Source organism: Leucoraja erinacea, chromosome 17 (assembly GCF_028641065.1).
Source record: "Leucoraja erinacea ecotype New England chromosome 17, Leri_hhj_1, whole genome shotgun sequence".
NCBI lineage: Eukaryota > Metazoa > Chordata > Chondrichthyes > Rajiformes > Rajidae > Leucoraja > Leucoraja erinaceus.
Genome location: NC_073393.1, coordinates 9,459,280 through 9,471,817, shown reverse-complemented (window position 1 = coordinate 9,471,817; position 12,538 = coordinate 9,459,280).

Below are 12,538 nucleotides of genomic sequence, written 5' to 3'. Positions count from 1 at the left end.
TTTGTTTAGTTTAGAGATACAGCATGGAAAGATAGGAACATAGACATAGAAACAAAAATATGGGCAGGAGTAGGCCAGTCGGCTCTTCGATCATCCAGAATCAGTATCTTGTTTCTGTTTTCTCCCCATATCCCTTGATTCCATTAGCCCTAAGAGCTGAATCCAACTCTCGCTTGAAAACATCCAGTTAATTGGCCTCCACTGCCTTCTGTGGCAGAGAATACCACGGATTCACAACTCTCTGGGTGAAAAAGTTGTTCCTCATCTCAGTCCTAAATGGCCTACCACTTATTCTTAAACTGTGACCCCAGGTTCTGGACTCCCCCAACATCGGGACATTTTTCCTGCATTTAGCCTGCCCAATCCCTTAGGAGTTTTATATGTTTCTATAAGATCCCCCTCATCCTAAATTCCAGTGAATATAAGCCCATAAGAAACAGGCTCTTCGCCCATCAAGCCCTTGCCGACCATCGATCACCCGTTCACACTAGTTCTACGTTACAAGGAAAGGCAGAGAATGAGATGCAAGGGAAGGTGGCCAAATCATTGGACTTCTCACACCTGTCTCATTACTCAGTTATTTTGCCACATTTCCTTGCATATCTACAGCGCCTCCACAATATATCGTTACACGGTTACAAAATTAGTTTTGATATAGTTACAAGGTCAGGGGAATAAAAAGATAGAACATAGAATGATTGTAATCATGGATTGAAGGTAGACAAAAATGCTAGAGGACCTCAGCGGGTGAGGCAGCATCTATGGAGAGAAGGAATAGGCGACGTTTCGGGTCGAGACCCTTCTTCAGACTACCTTCGATTTTTCCAGCATCTGCAGTTCTTTTTTAAACAGTAATCATGGATTGTCTTTCTGTCTAACTGGGTTAGCACGCAACCAAATCTCTTTGCTGTACCTCGGTACACGTGACAATAAACTAAACTGAACTGAACAGTGAACAGTACATCACAGGAATGGGCACTTCGGCCCACAATGTTTGTGCCAAACATGATGCCAAATTAAACTGACCTCATCTGCCTGTACATGCCCCATATCCCTCCATTCCCTGCACTTCCATGTGTCTATTTAAAAGTCTCTCAAACACCACTATCGCATCTGCTTCCAACCACCTCCGACCATCCCCCCAACTTCTCCCTACGTTAAACTCTGGCCCCGCACATCGCCTTTAAACTTATCCCTTCTCACCTTATAGCTAAACCCCTCTAGTGTTGAACATATCCACCATGGGGAAAAAGCTTCTGACCCTCGATCCTTTATATGCCTCTCGTCATTTTATAGACTTCAATCAAGTCTCCCCTCAACCTCCAACCGGATGGTTATTTGAAACTAAGATGCGTACGGACTTCTCATGGAGGGAGATGAATCTCTGGAATTATCTACCTTTGGAGGATTTTGGACACTAGATCATGGGAGGTATTTAAAGAGGAGGTAGATAATATTTCTGAAAGACTGGAGATCGAGGGCATTGGGGAACTGCCAGGGAACCGGAGTTGAGATCTGGCTGTCCACCCATGATCATATTGAACGTCGGGATGGGACTGAGGTGTCAGTAGATGACCTGCTGCGGACCTTATTTTCTTGTGGTTAATGTCATCAACTTCTCAATTACAATTTGTTGACAAAATGTTCTCTTAGTTCCTCATTCTCACGCGCTTTCTGTTTGTCTAATTTGCAGGTCTTCCTGAGAACTGTGTGTAACCCGGACAGTTTGTAAGACGGAAATGAGCAGATACAGAGCGTGGGAGAGGGGTGGCAGGAACAGCTGAGGCGGGAGAGCAAGGCCTTCAGCTCCATGATGTTAGGCCGCAGAGCGACCGGAGATACGATCTGGAAAACAATCGTATCTCCGGCAAGGTAAGAGATCGAAAAAAAGATTCCCCCGACCCCCTCCCCCACCCCCACATAAAACAAACCAGAGAATATTAACACAAACTTTCAAAACACACAGAAAATAACAAAAAAAGATGAAAAGGACACAGACTGTAGGCAAGGCTGCCACTGAAGCGCCACCTGGTGGTATCTGAATAGACCGCTATTTGAAAAGAGCGGAGGAAATCTGACTAATTGGATAGCTGTGCTAAAGAGGGATTGTAGATTAGTTTGATGCATCAATAAAGGCAAACAAATATTGGATTTTGACTTTTTAAATAATCTTAATCTGTTTTTCATGTGTATAACTCTGAAAAATCTGTGTTGCTAAAGATGAGTGTAACCTAGTCTATCAGCTGTTTCCCACCTACCTGTTACACAGTTGTGGACGGACATTATAATACTGCAACTACAGAGTAAGGTAAAAAGTCTGAAGAAGGGTCTTAACCCGAAACGTCACCTATACATTTTCTCCAGAGATGGTGTCAGAGCCGCTGAGTTACTCCAGCTTGTCGTGTATATTTAAGGTAAAATGTTGCTTGGTACAGGTATGCCATCTTGCACTTGTCACAATACATCACCCACTGGTGCACTCTGCTCTTGATCAATGCAATATTGCTGAACGGAGCACATAGCATGACGATGGACAATAGACAATAGACAATAGGTGCAGGAGACGGCCATTTGGCCCTTCGACCCATTAACTGTGATCATGGCTGATCATCCGCAATCAGTACCTCATTCCTGCCTTCTCCCCGTATCCTTTGACTCCGCTATCTTTAAAATTGAAGATAATGCTTTAAAAATACAATGCATATTCTAGGCTGCAGGTGTAATGTGGGATTCATTGCCACAGACGGATGTGGAGGCCACGTCATTGAGTATATTTAAGGCGGGGATTGACAGATACTTGATTAGTACGGGTGCAAAAGGTTACGGGGTGAAGGCAGGAGAATGGGGTTGAGAGGGAAAGATAGATCAGCCTTGGTTGAATGGTGGAGTCGACTCGATGGGTCGAATGACTATGCTCTGACGGACGCACTGAAGCTTGGTGCAGCCAAGGCCAAGGCTCTGTGGGGGAGGACCACTGTCTAAGATCCTTCCACTGCTGCACATTGGGGGGCAGGGAGTGATGGAGCCACCCCTCACACAATGGTAGGGCTATCACCCCAGGGGAACACACGAGTAGCAAGGATGCATGGGGGTATAAAGGGTTGATTGTGAACACTACTGGGGTGGAAGATTGCAACCTTCACGTGGTCCGCCCCTGTTTCGACGAATGCAATCAACTCGACGTGCACAAACGGAAGATGAAATAGAACAAGTTGTCCAACAACTTTAGGCTGTGCACGCCATACAAAGAAGAACTGAACACTACTGGATGTAACACTAATGAATGTATAAATGCGGAGAATGTCAGAAAACATTTAGTTTAGTTTAGTTTAGAGAAACAGGGCCTTCGACCCACCGAGTCCAGACTGACTTGCGATCTCTGTACACAGCACTATTTTACACACTAGGGACAATTGACAATTTTTACAGAAGCCAATTAACGTACGAACCTGCATGTCTTTGGAGTGCGGGAGGAAACCAGAACACACGGAGAAAACTCATGTCAAAACGTACATACTCCGTATAGACAGTGCCCGTTGTCAGGATTGAACCCGGGTCTCAGGCGCTGTTCCTGTTCTGTATATATTTTTCATTATCCTGAGTAAAGTTTCTTTTTGGAAAACCAAGTCTTCTCTGGAACAAGCAACTACTCTGGACGATAAACAAAATATCATCATCATCGGCAGCCACTTGAAAAGAGTATGACTGTCCTCTCCTCTCCTCTCCATAGGGTCGTCTACTTGTGGGCCTGCAGATGTCTGTAGAGGCCGATCTACGATCCACACACCTTGGTGCAACGTGGGCAGTGGAGACTGGCGGTGGTTGGTAGTCGACGTGCCCCCCTTCTCTCCTTACGGTGCTGTCGCTTTGTCTCTGCGACACGGCGTAGTTCCATTTCGTGAAGTGCAGCTCCTTCCTGCATGGATTTCCTCCAGGAGCACCTGTCCAGTGCATTGCTCGATGTGATGTGGAATTTCTTCAGACTGCTCTTGATGTTGTCCTTGAAGTGTTTCTTTGGCCCGCCGGGGGCTCACCAACCTTCCTTCAATTGAGTGTACAGGATTTGTTTAGGGAGACGTGTGTTGTTTGTTTGACCCTTTAGGTCATAGTGGATGTGGAGAGGATGTTCCCAGCAGTGGGAGAGTCTAGGGCAGTCTCCAAAGAGTCTTTTCCTGAGTGGCGTAGGTTCCGCTGGCACAACTCAGGCGATGGTCGACCTCAGAGTCGATGACAGCTTTTGAGGAATGAATGCTGCCATGGTAGGGGAAGTGGTCAACGTTTTCAAGAGTGGTGTTGTTCACTTTTATAGTGGGCTGGGTAGACGATTGGTTGGGTGGAGGTTGACCAGAAAAAAAAATGTAACGCAGTGACAGAGGTAAAGTGAGTGAAGAGAAAACAATACCCATGCAGATGTATGTCACAAGCAGAATTAAACGTAAGCAACGTTGGCTTGTGGTGAGTGTTTGTGTCTGTGGGTAATGAATGAACTTTTGTGTTTCTGCACAATCTCAGCCCACAGTGCAAGCTCAAGGCAGCGTGGAAACATTCAAAGATCAAAACAAAAACGTGCACTGACGTTTAACTACATCCACAATGAAGTGAGTTCATAAGCTACTAATCTACAAGAGAGATGCAATGAGATCTTTGTAACAAACTGGGAACAAAGTGTGGCTGCAAGTAATGGTCCTAACACACTCTTCGAAAAAGCTCAATGCGCAGTGACACAGCTGGTAGGGCTGCTGCCTCCCAGCGACAGTGACCCAGATTCAATCCTGACTTACGGTGCTGTTTGTGTGGAGTTTACACGTTCTCCCTGTGACCACATGGGTTTTCTCTGAGCGCTCCGATTACCTCGCACATTCCCAAAACGTGCGGGTTTGTAGATTAATTGGCCTCTGTAAATTGCCGCCAGTATGTAGGGTGTGGATGTGGAAGTGAAATAACACAGAACCAGTGTAAATGGGTGAGCAATGGTGGGCACGGACTCGGTGGGCTGAAGGGCCTGTTTCCATGCTATATCGCTAAACTAAAATAAAGTAATGATTGACTCACCAGGTCCATAGACATGTATTCCAAAAACTGAGGCAGCAAGGAAGTGAATCTGTTCATGGTTCACTATATTGGAAACACAGCCAGGAATGTAAGTAATGTAGAAGGAAATAATGAAAGGGTATTCAGAAGACAGACAGAAGTTTTTCCCAATATGCAAATATCAAATGCTGGAGAGCATAGCTTTAAGGTGAGAGGGGCAAAGTTTAAATGAGATGTGTGGGAACTGTTTTTTACACAGAGGGTGGTGAGTGCCTGGAACACACTGCCGGGGATGATGGTTGTAGCAGATATGTTAGGAGAAAGTAATTAAAAGAGTTTTGCATAGGCTTATGGATATACAGGAGAATGGAGGCAAAGTTTACAGGTATAAAGTGAGATGTTCGGCACAGACATGGGGTCGAAGGGCTATTCTTGTGCTGTTGTTCTTCGTAAGAGGCATAAGTGAGTGCAGACTTAGGCCATTCGCCCATCAAGTCTACTCCGCCATTCAATCATGGCTGATCTATCTTTCCCAACCCCATTCGCCTGCCTTCTCCCCATAACCCCTGACAGCCTTACTAATCAGGAATCTGTCAATCGCCACCTTAAAAATATCCATTGACTTGGCCTCCACAGCCTACTGTGGCAATGAATTCCACAGATTCACTGCCCTCTGACTAATGAAATTCCTCCTAAAGAAGGTACGTTCTTTTATTCTGAGGCTGTCCTAGACTCTCCCACTGCTGGGAAAATCCTCTCCACATCCACTATATCCAGGCTTTTCGCTATGTTACTGGACAAAGAATAAGGGGTAGGCCATTTAGGACTGAAATGAGGAAAATCCTTTTCACCCAGAGAGTTGTGAATCTGTGAAATTCTCTGCCACAGAAGGCAGTGGAGGCCAATTCACTGGATGTTTTCAAGAGAGAGTTAGATTTAGCTCTTAGGGAATCAAGGGATATAAGGAAAAAACCAGAACAGGATTTCATGTTCGTTTTCTAGGTCTGCACAAAAACTGAGAGCTTTTAATTTGCAACACAAGTCTTTAATGCTTTACTCAATGCTGGCAGCAAGACAACTCAACAAATTGCTGCACAATCACACTGTGTACAGACTAGATAAACCAAAGATCCTATAGCGGAGTGTTCAAGAAGGAACTGCAGATGCTGGAAGATCAAAGGTACACAAAATTGCTGGAGCAACTCAGCGGGTGCAGCAGCATCTATGGAGCGAAGGAAATAGGCGACGTTTTGGGCCGAAACCCTTCTTCAGGCTGATGGGGGGTGGGGGGGAGAAGGAAGGAAAAAGGGAGGAGGAGGAGCCCGAGGGCGGGGGGATGGGAGGAGACAGCTCGAGGGTTAAGGAAGGGGAGGAGACAGCAAGGGCTAGCAAAATTGGGAGAATTCAACGTTAATGCCATCAGGATGCAAACTGCCCAGGCGGAATATGAGGTGCTGTTCCTCCAATTTCCGGTGTTGCTCACTCTGGCAATGGAGCTCTGCTATAGGATCTTTGAGATAAACTATTTACAAAACATCTCCCTTGTCCTGTGCAGTGCCACCTGCTGCATGGGAGGAGCAACAGGTCCTCCCACCCCATATGATCCACCAAACATCACAGGATGATCAGCCATGATCATATTGAATGGTGGTGCTGGCTTGAAGGGCCGAATGGCCTACTCCTACACCTATTTTCTATGTTTCTAAACTTATTACTGAGTCAGGATCGCAGAGCTTTAAAGTGACACAGTGTTAAGCAGCGTGGTGGGCTGCTAGTTGACAGCAAATGGATGAATGGTTCAAATGGCCAAACCTTTGATCAGATCAGGAAAACCAAACCATAGTTGCAGCAGAAACAGTACTGAAAGTCAGATTACAAAATGGCTATGCAGCAAATGTGGACAACTACATGGCCTCAAAGAGAGAGAAAAAATGTCCAACAAACAAACATAGGCCAGATAGGGTGGCAGATGCCCATCCTTGGAGGGATCCCATGGATTGTTGTGTTAGGCCAGAGGTGAAAGTAAGTCAGAATGGTGTAGGAAGGAACTGCAGATGCTGGTTTACACCGAAGATAGACACAAAACGCTGGAGTAACTCAGCCGGACTTACTGTGTTACTCCAGCATTTTATGCGTCAGAATGGGCTGTGCTGATGTACTAGTCTGGAAGTGGCTGACACAATCAGTGCTAATGTATTGAATCAGCAATGTTAGTGACCCGACTGCACTGGTAGGCAGTTTAAATTACTCTCACCACTGGGTAGGTGATCAAAGTGGCTGAAATCCTGGACACTGCTCCCCAACTGTATCGTGGGAGTATCTTCATCAAGGTTCAAGATGGCCGCTCGCCTTCACCATCACCTTCTGAAGGACAACACAAATGGCCAACAAATGCAAGCCCTGCCAGTAATTTGGCCTTCCATCACAGTTATGTGATGGATGTTTATGTTAAATGTAATTATGTTGTGTCTGGGGTCTATTTGTGTGTTATGTATGGCTGCAGAAACGGCATTTCGTTTGGACCTCCAGGGGTCCAAATGACAAATAAATTGATTCTGATTCTGATTCTGATTCTGAGTAATGCAACATCTTTTTAGAATTAATTCTAAAATGACAATGTGCAGGAAGGAACTGCAGATGCTGGTTTAAATCGAAGATAGACAATAAAAGCTGGAGTAACTCAGCGGGACAGGCAGCATCTCTGGAGAGAAGGAATGGGTGACGTTTCGGAGCCTGACACTTCACCCATTCCTTCTCTCCTGAGATGCTGCCTGTCCCGCTGAGTTGCTCCAACTTTTTGTGTCTAAAAGGACAGTGCTGATGCAGGATTACATTGTAGGCTCCTAATATGAAACATTCCTTCCGTAAACTAGGGAACCGTCCAATTCACCTCTATCTCATTGTGGACATTGAACTGGTGTGCTACAATCCTGAGAACTATATTCTGCATTCCGTTTCTTCCTCTTTGCTCTACCTAATGTGGTGAATCTGTGGAATCTATTGCCACAGACAGGTGTGGAGGCCAATTCAATGTATATTTTTAAGGCAGAGATGGACAGATTCTTGATTAGTAAGGGCGACAGAGGTTATGGGGAGGAGACAAGAGAATGGGTTTGAAAGATAGATCAGCCATGATTGAATAGTGGAGTAGATTTGATGGGTCGAATGGTCTAATTCTGCTCCTTTAATGCTGTGAACTTATGAAGTTGAGTTTGACGTGATTGCATTTTGGTAGTATTATTGTATTTATGATTATATTATCTGATTTGTTTGGATCGCATGCAAAACAAAGCTTTTCACTGTGTCACGGAACATGTGACAATAATAAACCTGAACCAAACTCTGTGAATATCTTTGCTTTCGTTTCGTCTTGAGAAATGTGGATTGGAATATGATTATAAGAATTATGTAACTTTAAGGAACAAAACATAACTGATGGTGCCTGTTATGGAAGATTGCCTGATTCGTTCGGTTTGAAGATTGCAAAGCTGATGCTAATTAATTACTGATAAAGAATGCCGGCAACAGGCAATGAAGCAAATTAGGCGGCCTCGTGGTGCAGTGGTAGATTAGCTGCCTTACAGCACCAGAGACCTCGTTCGATCCTGACGACGGGTGCTGTCTGTACGATGTTTGTACATTCTCCATGTAACCTGCGTGGGTTTTCTCCAGGTGCTCCGGTTTCCTCCCACATTCCAAAGACATGTTTGTAGGTCAATTGGTTTCTGTAAATTGCAAATTACCGCTAGTGTGTAGGATAATGCTGGTGTATGGGGTTATCGCTGGTCAGCACAGACTCAGTGTTTCCACGTTGTATCTCTCTAAACTCTGAAATGCAGCTAGAAAGAAATCTTATTTTTTGATGATAAATGAGTACAAACTATTGAAAACAATTGAAGATGCAAACAATTTCATCAATTTTATCTGATCTATCTGATAAGAGCTTTCTGATACGTTTCTGATCTTTGAGTACTTTTCGAGAAGAGTTTTAGTATTTATTTGCAGAAGTTGCGTTTTTAGTGGAAGTGGGTTAAGATACAAGCAGAAGGGAGCTACGATAGTCAGAGCTTAACCTCTTCACTTCCCCAGAATGAAGAGAGTTGTCAACCCAAGAGATACTTGCAAGAATGGGCCCTGATCATAGGGCCAGTGTGCTTGCTCTTTGTATGGATTATCTCCCTGATGTAACAAGTAGAATGGATAAGGGAGAGCCAGTGGACGTGGTGTATCTGGACTTTCAAAAAGCCTTTGACAAGGTCCCACACATGTGATTAGTGTGCAAAATTAGAACACATGGTATTGCGGGCTAGGGTATTGCGGGCTAGGGTATTGACATGAATAGAGACCTAGTTGGCAGACAGGAAGCAAAGAGTAGGAATGAACGGGTCTTTTTCAGAATGGCAGGCGGTGACTAGTGGGGTGCTGCAAGGCTCGGTGCTGGGACCCCAGTTATTTACAATATATAATAACGATTTAGACACGGGAATTAAATGTAATATCTTTAATTTAGCGAATGACACAAAGCTGGGTGGCAATGTGAGCTGCGATGAGGATGCTATGAGGCTGCAGGGTGACTTGGATGGCCGAATGACCTACTCCTGCACCTACTTTCTATGTTCCCATGTTTCTATGTAATTAAAGTTCAGCTCCTGGGATGGTGATGCTGTTGTACGAAGAGAGATTGTATTAACCAGACTTTACTCACTGGAGAAAGACACAAAACGCTGGAGTAACTCAGAGGGCCAGGCCACATCTCTGGAGAAACGGAAGAGATGATGTTTCGGATTGAGACACTTCTTCAGACTGAGAGTCAGGGGAGAAGGAAACTGGAGGTATGAGGAGGTACAAAGAAGAAATGAAAGCGATCGCCCGGTATGCTTAACACTATCCTACACACACACGAAGGACAATTTACAATCTTAACCAAAGCTTAATTTACCTACAAACCTGCATGTGTCCAGTGTGTGGGGGGAAACCAGAGCAACCGCAGAACATACAAACTCCGCACAGACAGCACCCATAGTCAGAATCAAAGCCGGGTCTCTGGCTTTGTAAGGCAGCAAATCTACCGCTGCTCCAAGAGACAAGAGTCAAGAGTGTTTTATTGTCAAATGTCCGAGACAATGAAATTCTTACTTGCTGCAGCACAACAGAATATGTAAACATAATACATAACGAGAGAAAAAAAAGGTTTGGTGCGTATGTTCACACATACTCAATAAATAAACACTGTGCCGACCTCCCACGACAGATGCCACTGGCTCCCTCCAGCTCTTTGTTATTTACAGACTTATGTGAGACGATGAGTTTAGTTTATTGTCATGTGTACCGAGGTACAGTGAAAAGCTTTTGTTGCGTGCGGATGAATGTTGAAGTCACCTGTACAACTTTAAATACAATTCCATAGTGCTATTGAAGGTGGAACATGGACTTGATGAAGGCTGATGGCTTCCATTATCATGGCTGCACACTCATTGCTGTGGCTTCCTTTCAGCCTACTTGGAACTGTGTTGCCGTCTGCAGTGGCTTAGGCTAGTCTTTCACACATAAGTTGCGCAATGATGGTGATGAAAGAATGAGTAAGCTTTGCGGAGTGGTACGATTCTCTGAGCACGGCTATGTCCGGCTACCACTAAACTGATATAAGCCACGTGTCGCCACAATTGGGAAAAAAGTCCCAGAGGGTTCATGAGCAAGACTTTGCATTCTTGATTAGGCTGAACTTGGCTTTGTTGCCGTTGAAGTCTCTACAGGGATGGTTGGCCCAGATTCCGCTTGTCTTTGTCTTAGGCTGTTTAAACGGCTTTGTTGAACTATTTCTAAAGGAAGCTAACGACCAACCACATTGCTAAAAACGCAGACAAGTTGGAAACACCGGCTTCCTTTCTCACTCATGAATCATCACCTGGTGCATCACCAACATTGGCACAGGCGTTACTTCGAACCAGTGGGTTTATTTGATGTGCTGACGCCGTGACTATCGTAATAGTCATGTAATAGGAGTGGAATTAGGCCATTCGGCCCATCAAGTCTACTCCGCCATTCAATCATGGGTGATCTATCTCTCCCTCCTAGCCCCATTCTCCTGCTTTCTCCCCATAACCTCTGACACCCGTACTAATCAAGAATCTATCAACCTCTGCCTTAAAAATATCCGCTGATTTGGTCTCCACAGCCTTCTATGGCAATGAATTCCACAGATTCACCATCCTGTAACTAAAGACATTTCTCCTCATCTACTTCCTGAAAAAAACATCCTTTATTTCTGAGGCTGTGACTTCTGGTTCTAGATTCTCCCACTAGTGGAAACATCCTCTCCACATCCACTCTATCGAAGCCTGTGTGGGGAACTTTTTTACATGAGTGTTTGATGTCTGGAACGAGCTGCCAGGGGGTGGTGGTGGAGGTAGATGGAAGAGTAGCGTTTAAGAGGCTTTTAGATAGGCACACGGATATGCAGGGTGGAGGGACATGGATCAACAGCGGGCAGAGGAGATCAGTTTAATGTGGCATCATGTTTGGAGTGGACGTTGTGGGCCAAGAGCCTGTTCCTCTGCTCGGCTGTTCTATGTGTAGGAAAGAACTGCAGAAGCTGGTTTAAATTGAAGGTAGACACAAAATGCTGGAGTAACTCAGCGGGACAGGCAGCATCTCTGGAGAGAAGGAATGGGTGACTTTTCGGGTCGAGGCCCTTCTTCAGACCCGAGACCCTTCGTCAGACTTCTGCGGCCTGTCCCCCTGAGTTGCTCCAGCATTTTGTGTCTACCTGTGATGTTCAATGTTCTATTTGGAGCACCTATCCTATTAACCTGGCTGATGACAGCCCGCAAGGCAGAGCAAACCGAAAGACTTTGGAGATACAACGTGGAAACAACGTGGAAACAGGCCCCTCAGCCCACCTAGTCCACACTGCCTGCCGATCATCCCGTTCACTAGCACTATCCTACACACTAGGGACAATTTACAATTTCCAGAAGCCAATGAATCTATAAATCCGCCGTCACTAGAAACCAGAGCACCAGGAGAAAACTCACGCAGTCACAGGGAGAGTGTACTTACTCTGTACAGACAGCACCCGTAATCAGAAACATAGAAACAAAGAAAATAGGTGCAGGAATAGGCTATTCGGCCCTTCAAGCCTGCACCGCCATTCAATATGATCATGGCTGATCATCCAACTCAATATCCCGTACCTGCCTTCTCTCCATACCCCCTGATCCCTTTAGCCACAATAGAAACATAGAAAATAAATAGAAACATAGAAAATATATGTAGGAAAGAACTACAGATGCTGGTTTCAATCGAAGATCAGTCTGAAGAAGGGTTTAGACCTGAGACGTCACCCATTCCTTCTCTCCAGAGATGCTGCCTGCCCCGCTGAGTTACTCCAGCATTTTGTGTCGACCCGTAGTCAGAATATAAACACAAAATGCTGGAGTAACTCAGCCAGTCAGGCAGCATCACTGGCGAGAAGGAATAGTTGATGTTTTTCGGATCGAGACCCTTC